General features: G+C 35.5%; 1 pseudogene; it reads right to left on the bottom strand.

Moving 5' to 3' along the window:
* Positions 1 to 18,264: 18,264 nt before the first annotated feature.
* LOC116738405 lies at positions 18,265 to 19,485 on the bottom strand (annotated as a pseudogene).
* Positions 19,486 to 20,060: the final 575 nt, after the last annotated feature.

The raw sequence follows: 20,060 nt of genomic DNA, 5'->3' as shown, positions 1-20,060 counted from the left end.
GTGCCACGTACTTCCTCCAGGACCTGTGAATAATAAACTTCACTATTTTAATTTTTCTTGTAGTCTTTTGTTGAATGGATGATGACTATCTGGCACGCTGGGCTCTATTTAACGAATGTTAATTTAACAAAGTCATAACATACCCATTACCCAAAACCAGTAATTATTTATATGTTACCCTTGGTTTTATCATCTCTTTTTGTCTCTCTCTCTGTTTATGTGTGTGTCTGTAATCATATCATCTTTGGCCATACATTTGACATACATATAAACATACAGTATACATACAAACATGCGTATAATTTTTGGCTATAAAGTCAACAGTTTAGATAAAATGGGAAAATCCCCAGAAAAGCAAAACTTACCCAAACTGAGTCATAAAGAAGTAGAAAATAAAAATATTCTTTAACTATTAAGGAAATTGAATCTGTAATTGAAAGAAGTCCAGCAATAAAATCTCTAGACTAGATAATGGCTGCAGTGATGAGATTTCCAAACATTTATGGAATATATAAAACAATATTACACAAACTTGTCCTGAGAGTTAAAAAAGACAAAACACTATTCACCTTGTTTTATAAGGTTGCTCCAACTTTCATAGCAAATGACAAATTTAGGGTAATTATTTTTATGAACATAAAGGAAAATCTTAAGTAAATTAGTAAATTGACTTCTTAGGAAATATAATCAGCAATATACAAAAAATCATATATAAGACTGAGATGAGATTATTTCAAAAATGCAAGCTTTTATTTTATTTTTTAAAAATTTTATCTCATTTAATTCACTAGAGCAAAATGGAAGTCCTGAAACAAAATCCCCCTCCTTCTGGTTAGAAGGCAAACTTTATTTAGTTTTACTTTTTTTTTAAGTTTGCATTTCTTTTTCTAATGTTTATTTAATTATTTTTGAGAGAGAGAGAGAGGGAGAGAGAGAGAGAGAGAGAGAGGGAGGGAGAGAGAGAGAGAGAGAGAGAGAGTGTGGGAGAGGGGCAGAGAGATGGGGAGACAGAATCCCAAGCAGGTTCCGTACTGTCAGCACAGAGCCCAATGTTGGGCTCAAACTCAGAACTGTGAGATGATGGCCTGAGCAGAAATCAACAGTAGGACACTTAACTGACTGAGCCCCCCAGGTGCCCCTAAGCTTTATTTTTTTATTGAATGTAACATACATATAGAGAAGAGCACAAATTGACTCGTGCATTTTCACGAAGTGAACACACATGTGCCCCTAGCACCGAAATCAGGAACCAGGACAGTACCAGTACCATGGAAGCTCCCCAATGTCTTCTCTCCCAGTAACTACCTTGTCTGAAGGTAAACACAATCCCCCTCATTTATTTTCCCCTAGCCTCACTGAGATATTATTGACATATGTAACTACTGACATACGATCGTTTTTTAAATGAGATATAATTGACATATAACATTGTATTAGTTTAGGTAATCAAAATGATTACCACATTAGTTAACATCCATCACTACTTATAGTTACATATTTTTTCCTTGAGATTAGGAATATTGAGATCTCTTTGCAACATTCAAATGTATAATACAGTATTGTTAACTATAGTCACAGTGTTGTACATTACATCCCTGGGACTTATTTGCCTTACAACTGGGAGTCTGTACCTATTGACTCTGTACAGTTGTGGATTGTACCACATCCAACCATTTCTCCCACTTCACTTCCCATCCCCTCACCTCTGGCAACAACCAGTGTGCTCTCTGTTCTCAGTCTGTTGTCATTTTGTGTTTGTTTGCTTGTTTGTTTAGATTCCATATATAAATGAGATCATGAGGGGTTGTCTTTCTCTGGCTTATTTCACTTAACATAATGCCCTCAAAGTCTATCCAATTTTTTACAAATGACTGGGTTTTCTTTATTTTTTATGGATGAATATATATACAATCACATTTTTTCCTATCCATTCATTGTCAATGTACACTTCAGTTATTTCCAGGTTTGGGCTACTGTAAACAATGCTGCAATGAACATGAGGTAGAGATATCTTTTTGAAAGAGTGATTTTTTTTATCCATCAGATAAGTATCCAGAGGAAGAATTGCTGAATCATATGATGGGTTTATTTTTAATTTTTTGAGGAATCTCTATATGCTTTCCATAGTGACTGTAAATTAGTATTTATGTTCCTGCCAAGAGACACAAGGATTGGCTTTACTCCACAACCTCAGGAACACTTGTTATTTGTTTTTGGTAAAAGCCATTCTAACAAGTGTGAAGTTGCATTTTATTGTAAGTTTCATTTGCATTTTCCTGATGATTAGTGATGTTGAACATCATTTCACTTGTCTGCTGGCCAAATGTATGTCTTCTTCATAAAAATATCTATTTAGATCCTATACAAATATTTATTTATGTATTTATTTATTTAATTAAAAAAATTTAATATGAAATTTATTGTCATATTGGTTTCCATACAAAACCGGTGCTCATCCCAACAGGTGCCCTCCTATACTAATTTTTAAATTAAATCTTGGTTTTTGTTTTTGTTTTGCTATTGAGCTGTATGAGTGTTTTAAATATATTTTCAGTATCAGTCCTTTATGAGATACATGAATTGAAAATACTTTCTCCCATTCAATAAGTTGTATTTTGCTGTGCAGAAACTTTTTGGTTTGATGTAGTTCCACTTACTTGTTTTTGCTGCTGTTGCAAGGATTTTTTTTTTTATAATTGAAAAAGTAATCAATATAATTCACCAAGTATGACCACCTGGGTGGCTCAGTGAGTTGAGAGTCCACTTTTGATTGTGACTCAGGTCATGTTCTCATGGTTCACGAGATCAAGATTGAGCCCCACATCAGGCTCTGCATTGACAATGCAGATGCTGCCTGGGATTCTCTCTCTCTCTCTCTCTCTCTCTCTCCCTCTCTCTCTGCCCCTCCCTTGTGCACATATGAGTGCATGTGCTCTCTTGGTCTCCCTCTGTCTCTCTCAAAATAAATAAACTTTAAATACACACACACACACACATATATATATATATACACATATATATGTATACACAAATATATATATGTGTATATATATGTATTTATATATATACATATATATATATATATATATATATATATATATATATATAATTCACCAAATAATGAGAAAAATCATAATGAAATGTCAATAGATGTAGGACAAAAAAGTGATAACAGTTGAATATCGATTTATAATTTAACATTACCTGGCACTAAGAATAGGAGGTAGTTTCTTAATCTAATAAGTATATATATTTTATGTATATATGGTATTTAATGATGAGATATTAAAAGCTTCTACCTGGGATCTTTAACAACACAGGTACTCATTATCACTGCTTCTATTTGTCTTGGGTCATAGCCAGTAAAATAAAACTTAAAAGTAAGATGAATTAAAAAGGTAGAAAGAAAACTCATTTAGTGTGTTTAGTGACTTCCTCCTAAAGAGTACAGTATGGGGGCACCTGGGTGACTCAGTCGGTTAAGCCTCCGACTTCGGCTCAGGTCATGATCTCACAGTTTGTGGGTTCGAGCCCCACGTCAGGCTCTGTGCTGACAGCTCAGAGCCTGGAACCTGCTTCAGATTCTGTGTATCCCTCTCTCTCTGCCCCTCCCCAGGTTGCACTCTGTCTCTCTCTCTCTCTCTCTCTCAAAAATAAATAAAACATTTAAAACAAAACAAAACAAAATAAAATAAAATAAAATAAAATAAAATAAAAGAGTACAGTATGGAAAGGGGCAAATAAAAGTAACTTTATATATTAAAAACATGGCAAACACTACCCAAGCCAGGTGATCAAGGTCAGTATCAATGGTCATAAATCATTTAGATAGTATGTACCCTTGATATGATGTGATGAAAATACCATTTTTATCTCTGTGGCTTTCCTTCACAAATCTGATAACCCCAATGTAATCATGAGGAAACCATCAGACAAATTCAAATAGAGAGTCATCTAACAAAATACTGTCTAGTACTTCTCAAAATTGTGAGACCTTAAAAACAAGAAAAATCTAAAGAAACTGTCACAGCGTAGAGGAACTTAAGGAGTCATAAAATTACTAAATGTAATATTGTATTTGGGATGGAGGTCCTGGAACAGATAACATACAGGTAAAAACTAAGAAAATCCTAATAAACTATGGACTTACATTAATCATAATGTATCAATATCGGTTCATTAATTATGTGAACTATACCATACTAAACTAAGATATTAATAATAAGAGACAATGCAGTGTACGCAAAACTCTCTGTATTATTTTAACACTTTTTTCTGTAAATCTAAAAGTGTTCTAAAGTAAAAAGTTTATTTAAAAATATGTGCATAAATTTTACTTACAAAAAAAGTTATGTATTAAAAGGTTGCTTTGTAAATGTGAAGGACATTTCCTCCAGAATAAATGTTATAAATCTAGCTGATCCAGGTATGAGTATATGGTATGAATAAAGCTAAAAACTCATGAAATTGTTGATAACACAACCCCAAAATTGTGAGCTAGCCTCAGTCATTTATACATGACCATCATGAAAAAAAGTATCTTTCAAAAAAGGTAAAATTAATTTTCTGTCACCATTTGTATTATTTAAACTAGAATGGCAATCTTCAAATGGAAACAAAACCATTTTTATCATGCTTGGAAGAGTTGGCTTTTAAAATGAGTTGCATTAAGCAGATTTCATTGTTCATCCTCTGGGAGTTTATTTATAACATTATTTATATGTCAACTTGATGTTGTTCTTTCCTCATAAAGCCTACTTAATTTGGAGTTAATTGGGTCATAAAACAAAATACAAACCAAAGGGGAAAGCTTGTTATATTTAGGGATGAAGTTATTTCTAGCAGGTGTTGGTAGAGAAAATTGTTGGCCATAGAAAGTTCAAGCACAAATTGAAACAAGACCTTTTTGTGACATTTATAAAGCATAAATGTTACATAGATTGCAATGAAAATTTAATGAAGACATGTAGAATTACTTCAAAGATTAACAAACTTACATTACTTTGAATAATGACAAATATTACTTATGATCCTTAGCCAGTGTGGTACATGTTGCTATATATTTCTTCAACTTATAATTTTTATTAATTCTAGCCTTATATCTAAAACATACATACCATCATCTATCATTTATAACTGCTAAAACAATTTATTTTTTTCCTACATAAAAATATGGGACATCTTATTTATTAACATCTTATGACAAAATATAATTATTGGGTATTAGGAAAGGAAACTTCATGTCCTCTTATCATATTTCAGACATTTCCATTCTTTCTACAAGTGGGAAATTTTTGAGGGGACATTTTGGGTCTCTTAAGTCTCCTTATATTAGAAATGAGCTATCACCCACTCAGGTTTATTAGCTGCAGTACATTGTAGTTTATACCTTCCAGCACACAGTTCCACTTCCTCCTTTTTGGAAAAACTCAGAATATTCCAGTTCTGATATTTATTACATTTTTGTTTTTATTTTTTGAGAGAGAGAGACCATGAGCATGTGTGCAAGAGCAAGCAGGGGAGGGGCAGAGGGAGAGGGAGATAGAGAATCTTAAGCAGGTTCCATGCCCAGTCTAGAGTCCCATGTGGGGCTCAAGTGGGGGCTAGATCCCATGAACCATGAGATCATGACCTGGGCCAAAATCAAGAGTCTGACGCTCAACCGACTGAACCACCCCAACCAACCGAACCAGTTCTGATGTCTAAACGGGTGAGATCATTCAGTTATAAGGCTTACCCAATCAGTGTATTTCCAGACTGTTTTTCACAGATTCTAGTCCAAGGTTGGACATGGTAACCAGATCTAAATAATGGCTTCTTCATAACCATAGTGATTCATTTAGTGATGGGAATGAAACATTGAGCAAAATGATTGTGTGAGAGGTGTGCGGTACCATGATTTTACATCTCTCTTTTGATCTTTGTCTCTCTGCTGCCTCTCTCACTTCTCTTTCTGCATATGGATGGGGATCAGGTAGCTCCAAGAATTGTGGATGACCATGTTTCAACCACAAAAGAAGATAGTTGTGAGGTATAATTGAACCCACAAAAAATTGAGCAGAAGTAGGGAAATAAATTCCATTCTTAATGACATCATAGACCTTGGACTTATACCAATCCTGAAGTCCACATGATACCTAGTCTTCCTAGTTGCATTAGTACTAAAATCCTTCCTGATAAGGTGGTTGATGTTATATACAGTGGTAAGAGATCCAGAGTTCTGATATATCAGTGAACGGATCACAATGAAATATCACTCATATATATGTGCTGTATTTCTCACTTAACCTGTCAGTGCTGAAACAGGGTGAACTCGATTCTCTGTTTCTGCTTCCATGTGTGAAGATTACATGGGCAAAGCCTCTACAGTGATGAGGGAGACCCACAATTTCTCTCCTTCTCTCTACTTTCTAGAAAACCAATATGTGATACAATGAGTTTGGTAAATCAAGTTCTGTCCTGTGCACACAACTTGCCACAAAGCAGGGTGCACAAATGTAGATTTAGGCAGGGAGTAGGAGACTCCCATTTTAGCCTCAAATCTGAGTCACATGCTCAGATCCAGCTTTATCAGCCCCACCTCTACTTTGAGAATTCTGGTCACCTCCCCTTCTATCACCAATGTGTCTCATGACTCTCACGTGGTCATCAGTTCATTTTGTACAGTTTTTCCATAGTTTAAAACCTAAAGGAAAAAGGGCGTTCAGTTTAAGGCCCATTCCTACACAATAAATTTATTTTATAATTTTGTACTAAGCTCAAAGAACTAATAACTGCAAAGGTACATAATGTATCAGCCATAGTTTTGGGATGTAAGGGTGGCCAACCACATTTGTGGTTCCCCTACTCTAATGTATCTCTTTCTATGCTGGATAACAGGGTAAGGATGAGCAACCGAGAAGGTATTTCATAATAGTGACAGTTCGCCTTTTTGAGTGTCATCTACTAGGTAGACACAGTGCTCCAAACTATGCATATTTTCCTATCCTCACAGTAACTACTCCAGATTTGTTCAAAAAGGTTAAATAACTCGGTCAATAGCAAGGGAGTTTTACAGAGCTTGCCTCTCAGAACAAGCCTGAATTTCTACTGCGTTACTTGGAACAATAGAGACTTAAACATTTTTGTGCCTGCTGACTTTCTCATCCCCTAAGTATCATCAATGAACGTCTTAGAACATATTGAATCTTTCACTTTCTTAAATTCCCCACAGCAACGCCCTAGTTATAACTCTCCTCATCTCTCATCTGAATTGCTGTTAGAACCTCCTTGAAGTTTTCATGCCTCTATAGGTTCCCTTCATCTATAAACTTCAATTCCATTCACTTACTGCTTGTATAACTTGGAGTAAAATACAAAACACTTATGAATGCTTTTTCCCCAGATATAAATTACATTTTACAGTTTTAACATAGGATTAGGGCCAGGTTTAAAAAAACAGAATTGCCAGGGACATTGATTGGCACTCAACAAATGTTATTTTGATTTTTTTCCTCTCCTTATACAAGAGTTCTAAAGCTTAACTGCTGAAGGCTCGTCTTACTCAGAATACTTTGGCAAATCCATATAACATACAAAATAAAATGCATGCTCTTTAGATTGGCATTCATGATTCCCTGCCATGAATAATGATCCCTTTACAACCATACTACTTGTGGTTCTCAGATCATACCATGCCTTATACAGTGAGAGGTATTCTTAAATCTGCCTGGAGTTTTGTTCTTCTCTTCCTGTTAAAATCCAACTTATCCTTCAATGTTTACCTTATATTTCTTTTCCTTCAAAGCCTTTCTTAACCTCTAGACTAATTATATCCTCTGTATCCCCATAAAACTTGATTTTTTGGGTTCATTTTGATTTTGATTACATTTCCACTCCTAGAGTATACCTTCACTTTCCTCCTGTACATTGTTCCTAATAATTCCCTAATTAATATTTTTTTTGATTTCTGTTATGAAAAATATGCTTCAAAGAGTATGAAAAATTATCTGAATAATATTTAGCAGTCTTAAATGTGATGAAAATCAGATACAAGAAAATGTATCTTTCTGGAGAAGGAAAGACCTCAACTAAGATCTCAGATTAAAGACTAATTTCCTTTACTGAGTTGTATGGAAGAAAGAGCTCATGATATGTTGATCTTCTTTTACACACAAATACCTGGACTTTGAATAATATTTTTTAAATGTTTTGAGAATTTTGGAAAACTTTCTGTACATTGGTGGGTCAGTGAGGACACAGTGTCTATAAGACTAATTCAGAACCACAGAGAAGCATGGAGACATCAAATTTATCTGACTGACAGTATCAGCCTTCTCTGAAGTTTGATTATATAGCCACATGGAAAGAGTCTATTTATTTAATAAAATTATGAACATAAAATCATTTTAAAATGCTGTTCTATATATCCCATTTGAAGATAAAAATTATATCTGATACATTCCTCCACAGTATATGCACTGTAAGAAGTTAAACAACTGTCATGTAATATATTCATTCTCTTTATGAGGGGTAGGGTCCTGGGAAAGGAAAGAAAGAAAGGTCCTTGTCAGAACTTCAAGCAAATGTCCAATGCTATATTCTCAGAGGAAGAGACCTGGTCTGTTGAATGCCTTTAACAGAACATCTCTGGGTAAAAGATTAACTAGATCCAGAATCTATAAGGCATAGCTCCTTGGAGAATCAGTAAGCTATATACTCTCTGGGGTATTAAAAGGAGATTTTTCATAATTTAAATGACTTCTGTGTGAAGTAACCACATGAAAATTACTTACAAATCTCATTTATTATTCTGGGCCAAGGTATATGTCCAATGCAAGAAGAATATTTTATTCACCATTTTAAATTGTTTTGTGAAGGAGAAATGTTATGATGTTTGATCTTCCATAGTATTGAAAATGAAAATCTTGATATTTTAATTTCTTCAGAAAAGATTAAAACTTTATGTAACTGACAATTCAGAAATAAAAATATAAGTTGATCCAGGAGCCACAAATCCTGAGGTAAATATTACCATTTAAAAAATTTTTAACATTTATTTTTGAGAGAGAGCGAGAGAGAAACAGAATGTGAGCGGGGAAGAAGCAGAGAGAGAGAGGGAGACACAGAATCTGAAGTGGGCTCCAGGCTCTGAGCTGTCAGCACAGAGCCCAACGCGGGGCTCAAATTCACAAACTGTGAGATCATGACCTGAGCCAAAGTCGGACTCTTAACTGACTGAGCCGCCAAGGTGCCCCTGCTGTTTCTGTTTGTTTGTTTTTGTTTTTTTTGAGAGAGAGAGAGAGACAGAGACAGAGAGCTTGAGCCAGCATGAATGGGGGAGAGGGGTGGGGGGAGGGAGCATCTTAGACTCCTGCTCAACTTGGAGCCCAATCCAGGTCCATCTCATGACCTGACCTGAAATCAGGAGCGGGATGCCCAACTGAGCCACCCAGGTACCCCAATGTTACCATTTTTTAATTACTACTTACTAGGGACTGATTATAAAGTAGAACATGAGTTTGGACTTTTAAATTGGTCTGAAAATCACATGTAGGAACACATCCATGAATTTTTATTTTGTATTTCAAATTTACCTTTTTATTTTTTCCCAAGGAGTTCAACAAGTTAATTTTTGCCTACAAGGACTCTATGAGCCTACCTGACTCCTGGGGATAGTACTATTTCTTCTAAATAAAACATGTGGCTTAGCTTTTTTTTTTCTTTATTTAACATGTTTATAATACCTCCTGATTTATTTTACTAGGAAAATATCTTTAATTAACAATAAAATATAATATTTCCCCAAACATTATGCATTTTGAATGAAACATGAATAACATGTACATGAGTTAGAGCTATTGATAATATTTCACATAGACCATCACATCCTAATGAGTGAGTATATCCACTTACGGTAAAGGTAAATCAATGCCTCCAGCAAAGGTATGCATATATGTCAGCCCACTTGAATTATGCATTTAGTATATAACTCAAGAGTTTCCTAAACCCTTCATCAAAACTGGCACGGGAGAAAAATTGGCTCAGTATTTCTGTTGAAACTGGAAAAACAAAAGACTGCTTTCCACCAATAGTAAAGTGAGATCAGGTGAAGTAGGTAATATTTTATATTTTGTATCTACTTTGACATTTTTATTTAAGAAATGGCATACCATCATAGGAATTTAAACATTAAAATATACTATAGAGATTAAGCCTTGTGAGAAGGAGAGTACGGTTTAGGATCCACTTATAAGAAATGTAAAAAGTGGATTGTGACTTCTGCTTCAGAGTAAGGTATAGAAACAAGGATTGGATGTACTCTTCCCCTGAAGCAACTTAGAAAAATAAGACAAAATATATGAAACAATGGTTTTTAAAACACGAAACATCATGCGACTAACAGTGTTCCTTGAAAGAGTAGAAACAAGGGAGGCGGGCCTGTGATTGCTAGAGCTTACTGCCTTCAGCAGGAAGGGCTTGAGGAAGGAAACCCAAGCATAGCCCATTGGAGAGAAGTTGAGAAGATGGGGCTGAAAGTCCAAGTGATCAAAGAGGCTAGAGTTTGCAGAAGAGAGAGCTGGAAAGGAGAAAGCTGTAGTGAGAGTTGTAAAGACAGAATCTGCCTTGAGTTTTCAGTAGAGTACTGATCAGTGCATACTTGTCCGGAAACTACCACAGGCTGGGAAAAGAATTTTCCAACACAGAGAGAATGGTAGCTGGTGCTCATAAAGAGCTGGAAATAGTGCCTGTTTTCATCAGCCACTCTAGAAAACCTCATAATTCACTGGACATTGGACACAATATACACAGCAGTATCTTACTTTAGTATTGGGGCATAATTAGCCCTAGACTTTATGTTGTTCTAGTCCTAATTAATGAGTCTTTAATTTTTTTTTTTTACATTTATTCATTTTTGAGAGGCAGAATGAGACAGAGCATGAGCGGGGGAAGGACAGAGAGGGAAGGAGACACAGAATCTGAAGCAGGCTCCAGGGTCTGAGCAAGCATTCAGCATAAAACATGGGACTTGAACCCACAAACTGTGAGATGATGAGCTGAGCCGAAGTAAGATGCTCAATGGACTGAGCCTCCCAGGTGTCCCAGGTCCTAATTAATGAATCTTAAAAGCAAAACCAGAAAGGAGGAAGCTACTTCCAAGTAACTTAACTGCATCCCAGAAAAAATACTCTAGAATATTTATAGGAATAAAAGAAATCAGCACTCAAGAAAGTAAAATTATCAGTATCTGCAAAGGAAACACCTTTTTCTCTGTACAACTCACATTTCTGACACCAGATGTGTGGGTTTTTCCAAACCAAGTAATTCTCCAAATCTTGGTACAGAGTGAATGTCCTACCAATTTAACTCAATTTTGACACTAACTGCCTAGAATTAGTGCAGACCCTGTAGGTTAAGATATTAGTCCTATAAGACTGCCCCCCTCCCCTCACTTCAGATGTTAATTGCAAGTCCCAGGTTGTCATCTGTATTTTTAACAGACCAGCTATAAATTGTGGAGTTCCCACAACCAACTTCCTTAAGTTCAAGAATTTGCTAGAATGCCTCAGAGAACTCAGGGAAATGCCTGACTTACTGTTACTGGATTATTATAAAGGATACATCCCAGAACAACCAGATGGAAGAAATGCATAAGACAAGGTATGGTTGCAGGGGGCAGGAATGATGGAACTTCCATGTATTCTCTGGGTGTGCCACCCTCACAGCACCTTGACAGTTTCACTGAACTCCAGTAGCTCTTTGAACCCCTTCTATTAGGGTTTTTATTGAGGTTGCATTATGTAGGCACAATTAACTAAATCACTGGCAATTAGTGATTAACTCAAATTCCAGACCCTCTCCCTTCTCTGGAGGGCAGTGAGGAGGGCTGAGTATTTCAACCCTCTAACGACATGACTGCTTCCCCAGACTGTCAGCACCTTCGTCATTAGGAGCTTTCCAAAAGTCACCTCATTACCTTATTGACATAAACTTAGGTGCAGTTGAAAGAGGCTTATTATGAATAGCAAGAGGTGCTCCTCTCACTTTCATTACTCAGGAAATCCTAAGGATTTTAGGATCTCTATGCCAGGAACTGGATGTGAAGACCAAATATTTCTCATATCACAGTATCACAACCTGGCATCCAATCAAAGATCATCAGGCTTATTAAGAAGCAGGAAAATATTCTCTGTGACAGAATTATGCTAGAAATCAGTAATAATATCTGAAAAATCTCTAAAATATTTGGAAATAAAAAATATGCTTCTAATATTTCATGGATCAAGAAGTAAGTGACTCAGAAAATTAGAATATATTTTCAATTGAATGAAAATAAAGACATAATTTATCAAAATTTGTGGAACAAAGCTTTGGAAGCTCTTAGAAGGAAATTAATAGAATTAAATCATTAATTTATATGTGGATGTGGCATGTAGATTAAGAAGAGACATCACAGAAAGAATGTAGAAATACTCAACTGGTTTTGTTTCATCTCTTTTCACAAGTGTAAAAATTCTCCAAAGGATGAACAAATATCTCTAAAAGAATATTCAATTTATAGGAAAACCTGTAACAGTTTAAATAATTTCAAGTCTTCAGACTCAGGATCAAAATATATGGAAAGAATATAATTTGAAGATGTCATTGAAAAATCACATTCTTAATCCTAGAGAATATTTGGAGAAAGGAAGAGATGATAAAAATAAATTAAGCTTTAAAACCTGACAATGTGAAAACTGTAGAGGCCAAGGGCAGGATGGTCCAAGATGGAGCATTTTGGTATGAACATTATTTTGAGTTAAAAGTAATCAAAACTCAGCAGATGCGAGAAAATCTCTCTTCTTGGTCCTCAACAAATTTACATCGGAAAGGAGAGCCTGTACCAGGAAGAGAGTTATTAACAGAGGCTCCTGTTCATCTAAGAAACTTATCTCTTCATGATAGGGGAATCTTTGTTTTTCAGAACATCTTTCTCCTGCTTGCATCCTTCCTCTCCTTTGCATCCTCTGACCCTACCCCTCTCCTTAGCTCAAATAAGGAGCCTCATTGTCTCTGGAATCTCGTGTCTGTGTGGATTCTCCATAGTACACTATTAAATTTGATTTTCTCTTGTTAAACTGTCTCGGGTAAATTTGATTCTAAGTCAAGCTGGAAGGGCCTTGAAAGGTAGAGGAAGGTCTTCCTTCTCAACAGGAAGGAATAACTAATCCTAAAGGAAGAAACAAAGATTCTAGAAGTAGAGGAAAGTAGACTATGCAAAAGCCTGGCAAATTTGAGAATGAATTAATTCTGAAATGATTATTTGTAAGTACTTTTACAAAAGAAGGTACAGAGTTCTTAATACGTCATTATTAACATACATTTCACTTTTTAATATGGGTAGCCAACATATAATTAAGGAAAGAACTTTAGAATATACATTTTCACTAAGTAATAATTCTTAAGAGCAGAAAACAAATGTGGATTATAATAATTACTATATTAAAAATATTAATGGTAAAAATATTTTCAGCCAATAAAGGTAATTCAATTTTCCACTTTACTGTGTTGTCTTTTGGTCGATCACTAAAGTGATGTTAACCTGCATGGAAGTCTCTATGGCATAATATAGAGGTTCAATATCAAATACCAGTCATGAGTTTTGGAATTTTTATCTATGTGACTTCTAATGTATTTACAAGCACCTTGTTTACAATAATTTCCATTTAATTTCATAGCTCCTTTCTAATTTATACTAAGATAATATTAGAATCAATAATAGGTAAATAAATAAATGTGATATGAAATTGTGTTTACTCAAAATAGGTTAATATAAATTCTAAAATATTCATTTCTCTATTAGCATAATACAAAAAATTTTAATAATGTTTGAAATTACCTCATTTTTCCCTCATGACATTACTTGAAAGCTCAGAATTTTAGAACAGCATTTTTGGGTTTCTCTGATGTGGTAGGATTATAGGAAGACTACTAAAATAACATAAATATACAATATTAGTATATATGGATTTTTCTATGGTAACTTTTTAATAGAACATTATTATACATAACAAATGAAATATTCCTTGAAAGAGTAAGTTAACTTCAGGAAAGCAAATAATTTTTATTAAGAATAAAAATATACATTTTATATTTTATTATAAATAAACGCAAAAAATCCAAGCAAGTTTCTTATTTACCCTTATAATAATACATGACTTCTAAGGACATGCCATCATTTATATATTTAACTTTTTACTCAGTCACTCAAGTATTAAAAATATCTATTGGAAATGAAAATCAAAATACGAAGTTCACTTACTCTTTGTGCAAAATCCTCCTTCTAATATACTTACTTCACATGATCAGGTTTTCTGTAAGTCCTGAAAGACAAAGGTATAGAAAGCAAGAGAAATAACCAATTGGTACAGGTAATACTAGAGTCACTTGTGCTGTTATTTACAGATATAAGCACTCTTGTAGTTGCCACCTTCCATGCTGACAAGAACACAGGTCTGCTGCTGGGATATAGTTATTGTTTTGTTCTTTAAATATAGCTATAACATCATTTCTGATACATATCCTTCTATGATTATAACAAAGAAGATATATGAGAAGCCATTTATCTATATCGTGACTCTGGTAACACTCTTGCCTGTTGCCACAGAAACCCAGATCATGGTCATGCATTTCTATGAAAATAGGAAATAGGAGAATATTAAGACTTGCAGCTCCATTCTTTAGTTCTTGTTTCATGTTGGCACAAAATCAGATCATTACTTGTTTTGACTGCCTTGTTTACATTACTGATATCTGATAGCCAACCATCATTTGTGTTTTACTCCATAAAAAGTATGTCTTGGCAATTTGCACATCAGCAAATGTAATTGAGCACATAACGTATTGAATTTTCCTCTAAAAATACATGCTGGACAGTTTCTTGTAATTCTAATGACTGCATCATTATATTGTAAAAATTATGATGCGATCTGATATATATACATAACCATTCAAAGCTAATACCTTAGAAGTTTTTAAAAACTCTTCATTGACTGTACCTTCAACTAGATTAAATTCATTTTTACTCCCCTTGGCAATAGTGGGTTTTGTGGGTCATGATAACTGGATAACTTTTTCTGATTCCTTTTATTGTGCTTCACATAACTAAAAAGTGTGAAAAGAAGGCTTGCATTCAGCTTGGCTTCATATTTTAGAGAAGTTTGTATTTGTCAGCAAGTCTTTTTGCTGTCTATTGTTTGAAGGCTAAAACATAATAGGTGACCCATTTTCTTTGTTGCTAATGATATAAAAGCTCCTGGAAATTAGCAATTAAGACAGGCTACATAACAGTGAGTATATACCATACTATACATATTGTTTTGATCATCTTGCATTTTTACTTAGGAAACGATGTGACCATAAACTAAAATAAAAGTAAATCATACTAAAGCCCTTTGTGTCAGAAAATTTTAGTATGGAAAAAAATAGAATTTATACATTTTTAATTAATTTTTATTTTTTTTAAATGTTTATTTATTTTTGAGAGAGAGAGAAACAGGGTGCAAGCAGGGGAAGAGCAGAGGAGAGGGAGACAGATTCTGAAGCAGGCTCCAGACTCTGAGCTGTCAGCACAGAGCCCGACCCAGGGCTCAAACTCACAAACTGTGAGGTCAGGACCTGAGCTGAAGTCAGTCGATTAACCACCCATACACCCTTTATACATTTTTAAAAATTACAACTTTATTTAGCTAATTTGATCTTCAAGTCACCTCAGTTGTTTAATTTTTTTTAATTGTTGCAAAATTATATCTAATGAAATGCACAGGTATTAAGAGTACAGTTTGATGGGTTTTGAGGAATGTACAGTCATGCAACCAGTATCTAATCAAAATATTGAACTCTACTACGGCACTAAAAGTTCCTTCTGTGCCTTTCCAGTTAATCCTCATCCATGCTCCTGCCTAGACTCAACCACTGTTCTTATTTCTTCCCCACAAGTTAGTTTTGTTCTTCGATACTTTCATGAAAGTGGAATCATATACTAGGCACATGTTTTGCTCAACATGTTTTTGAGATTTGCATATGTTATGTGAAATCTTCTTTTGTTATTGCTGTATACTGTGCCTTTGTATAAATATAACAGAATGTATTGCTCTAATCATGTTTTAATATACCTTTGTGTTGTGTTGTTTCCATTTTTTTCTTTTTTATTGCCATTACAAACAAAGCTGTATTGAACATTCTTGTTAAAAGTGTTTATGATAAATACAAATTTAATTTCCCTGGGAAATTATTACCTGGAAATTATTACTTTGGAAATTAAATACCTGGAAGGCGCACCGGTTAGTTATTTATAGCCTCTCAGTTCCAAATTCGAAAATTTGGCCTGCTTTGTGAAAGTGGATCTGGGCCAATTAAATATTTTTCCTTGGTCATTTTTACCATGTTCAGTTTTGTCAATAGAGGGCGCTAGAGAAGCATTGCAGGAGGAAGGTTTGCCTCTGGGTTCCAGTTAGCTTCTCTGCCTGTTTCCGCAGTGTGGACAGTTTCTCCAGCCTTTGCCTTCTGCAACACACGGAGCTTCCCCAGCACCGGATTCCTGCTGAATGGCAGACAGAGGCAGTCAAACCGACTCCTCTGGTGGCACATGAACCTGGTAAGTTTCGTAGGATAGTGTCTCCAGTGAGATACCTTTCCATGAACAAGTTTCCTCAGAACTTTGTTAAAACAACTGTATTGAGGCATAATTTATAAAAAAAAAAAAAAAAAAAAAAAAATCCTTCACATATTTAATATGTATAGTTTGAGGAGTTTGGAAATATGCATATACCTGTAATCCCATGACCCCAATCAAGGTCATACACAAAACTGTTATGCCAAGTGAAATAAGTCACAGAAGAACAGATATGGCATGATTCCACTTATGGTGAGACATCTAACGTAGTCAAACTTATAAAAGCAGAAAATAGAATGGTGGTTGCCAGGGGGTGGGGAGAGCAGGAAGTAGGAGATTGTCCAATGGGTATAAAATTGTACTTGTTATAAGATTGAATGAATTATAGAGAAATGCTGTACAACATATTGTCTAAGTTAACAATATGCTGTTGTGTTTTTACCCAAGACTCGTGAGGAGTCCATTTCCACCAAGTTCCACTGACATGAAAGGGTAACACTCTTCTGCCATCCAGTGAGCACCCTACTGAGTCTTCCCCTGAGAGGTGGGCATCACGTTTTTCGGGTGCTTATCTAAGCCCTAGGAGTAGTGGCTGCTCCTTCCATGTGCTGTTCCTGTGTTCTTTGGAGTTGTCTTTACTTGTCTAGTCTCTAATTCCTTGATACATTTAATCATTTTCCATTACACTTTCCTCGTTCAAATTTCTCATGATTTCTTTCCTCTGCTTGAACCAAGACTGACACAGAGGAGAATAACCGGATCTGATAGTAAGTACAAGTTTATTAGAAACTGCCAAATGATTTCCTAAATTGGTTGTATCATTTTATTTTATTTTATTTTTTTGTGGTTTTTTTTTGGTTGTATCATTTTAAACCTCCATCAAAAATATAGGAGTTTTCTGGATACCCCATATTCTCTCTAGCATTAGGTATTATGCTGTCTTTTAAATTTTAACCATTTTAATGTGTGTGTAATGGCTGTTGTAGTTTGACTTTGCAATCCCTGAAGACCAATAACATTGAATATGTTTTCCTGTGCTTGTTGATCATTTATTTATATGATATCCTTTGTGAAATGCTTTCCAAGTCCTTTTCTCATTTTAAAAAATAGGTTACCTTTTTATTACTGGCTTATGGGAATCTTTATATTCAGGATGCCAGGCCACTGTGAATATTTTCTGCTACTCTGTGTCTCACTTTTTAAATTTCTCAGCTATCTTTTGAGAAGCATTTTTTTTTTTGAGAGAGAGAGAGAGAGAAAAAAAAAAAAAGAGAGCGTGCACCCACAAGTGAGGGAGGGGCACAGGCAGAGAGAGAGAGAGAGAGAGAGAGAGAGAGAGACTCTTAAGCAAGCTCCACACCCATCGAGGAGCCCCCCTGGAGGCTTCATCTCAGGATGGTGAGATCATGACCTAAGCAGAAATGAAGAGTCTGACATTTAACTGAGCTACTCAGTTGTCCAGAGGAGAAGACATTTTTTTTTTTTAAGACAAATTCATTCAGACTATTACGTTTAGCAATCAACAGCATGGGTGCCAAAAAAATAATTAATTAAACCCTTTGTTAGAATGCTTTACACTTTCCACAGAATAAAAACTAAAATAACTTGTTACATAGTTAGTCATAAATACAGCCAAGTTCCTTGCCCATACACACAAGTGTTGTCTAAAACATGTCTCCTTGGTAGCAGCTAGTCCCTGCCGCCATTGTGCTTGGCTGAGTTCACAAATCTGTTGTAACCTGTAGCTTCCGTGCCACTTCTCTGACTCTCCTCTCTCTTGCTAAGCTTTGTTTCCTGGCAGTAATTAAGACCTTCTGCCACTGCCACAGCTACTGCTGCTGATGGAACCACCACAGCCACCTTGGTTTCATGGTCTGGCAAAGCATTGGCCTCTACCACCATAGGGGCCAGAGTTTCTGCCTCCAAAATTTCCTCCTTTCATGGGTCCAAAATGTGAAGATGGACTGTTGTAATTGCCAATATCATTATAGCTTCTGCTACCTCCAAAGTTGCTTATTACCAAATCCATTATAGCCATCCTCACTGCCACCGTATCTACCAACGCTTCAACTGCCGCCAAAGCCACCTTACCCACTGAAGTTTCCTTCACGACCCAAGTTGCCTTCCTGTGAAAACCACCTCCATGACCACCACTGAAGTTTCCAGAACTACTTCAACCTCTTTGGCTGAATTAAACCCTAGCCATCTCTTGCTAGAGCTATTCTTACTTTGCAGTTGTGGTCATTCACAGTATGGTATTTTTGAACGACAATCTTATCTACAGAGTCATGCTCATCAAATGTTACGAAACCAAAGCCTCTCTTTTTGTCACTGCCTCTGTCAGTCATGATTTCAATCACTTTAATTTTCCCATACTGTTCAAAATAATCTCTTAGATGATGTTCTTCAGTGTCTTCTTTAATGCCACCAACAAAAATGTTTTTCACAGTTACTTGAGTACCGGGTCTTTGAGAATCTTCTCTTGAGACAGCCCTCTTTGGCTCTACAACTCTTCCATCCACCTTGTGTGGCCTTGCATTCATGGCTGCATTCACCTCTCCCACAGTGGCATATGTGACAAATCCAAAGAACTCTGGAGCACTTGGTGTTTGGATTTCTCATTACCACACAGTCAGCAAGCATTCCCCATTGCTCGGAATGGCTCCTTAGACTCTTATGGGTTGTTTCAAAGCTCAAACCTTCAGTGAAGAGCTTCCACAGCTGCTTATGCTCTTTGGTAAAGTTTGATTTAGACATGATGGTGGTGGGAAGGCAGACTTAACCATGCTTACTCACCGGTATCCATGTGCATAAAGCCAAAAGCAGACATTATTAATATTACTGAAGAGCAGGGGGAGACTGCATGGCTCAGTTGGTTAAGTGTCTGACTTCAGCTCAGGTCATGATCTTGCAGTTCACAGTCCGAGCTCCACATCAGGCTCTGTGCTGACAGCTCAGAGCCTGGAGTCTGCTTCAGATTCTGTGTCTCCCTCTGTCTCTGTACCTCCCAATTCATACTCTCTCTCTCTCTCTTTCAAAAATAAATAAACTTTAAAAAAATTACAAAAATATTAATGAAGGGAAGTTTACAAATTTTTAAATTTTTAGTTAATTTTTTTTTTAGGTCATTTTCCTTAAGAAATTTTGCCTACAATGAGATCACAAAGGTATTCTACTATGTTTTCTTCCAGGTGCTTTATACTTCACCTTTTAAATTTTAGGACTACCTCAAATCAATTAATCTAATTAATCACTTAACTGAATAAACCAATTGGTTAGGTTAATTGATTAAGCTCTCTAAATTCATGTTTGTGTGTAGTGTAAATAATGGTCAAAATTTGGGTGTTTCCTCCATATTGTTGTCTAGTTGATTTAGCACGATGTAATGAAAAGACTTTGCTTTTTTCACTGAGTTGCATTGAGAACT

This window comes from Lynx canadensis, chromosome D3 (assembly GCF_007474595.2).
Source record: "Lynx canadensis isolate LIC74 chromosome D3, mLynCan4.pri.v2, whole genome shotgun sequence".
Taxonomy (NCBI): domain Eukaryota; kingdom Metazoa; phylum Chordata; class Mammalia; order Carnivora; family Felidae; genus Lynx; species Lynx canadensis.
This window is presented reverse-complemented; position numbering and strand designations above follow the sequence as displayed.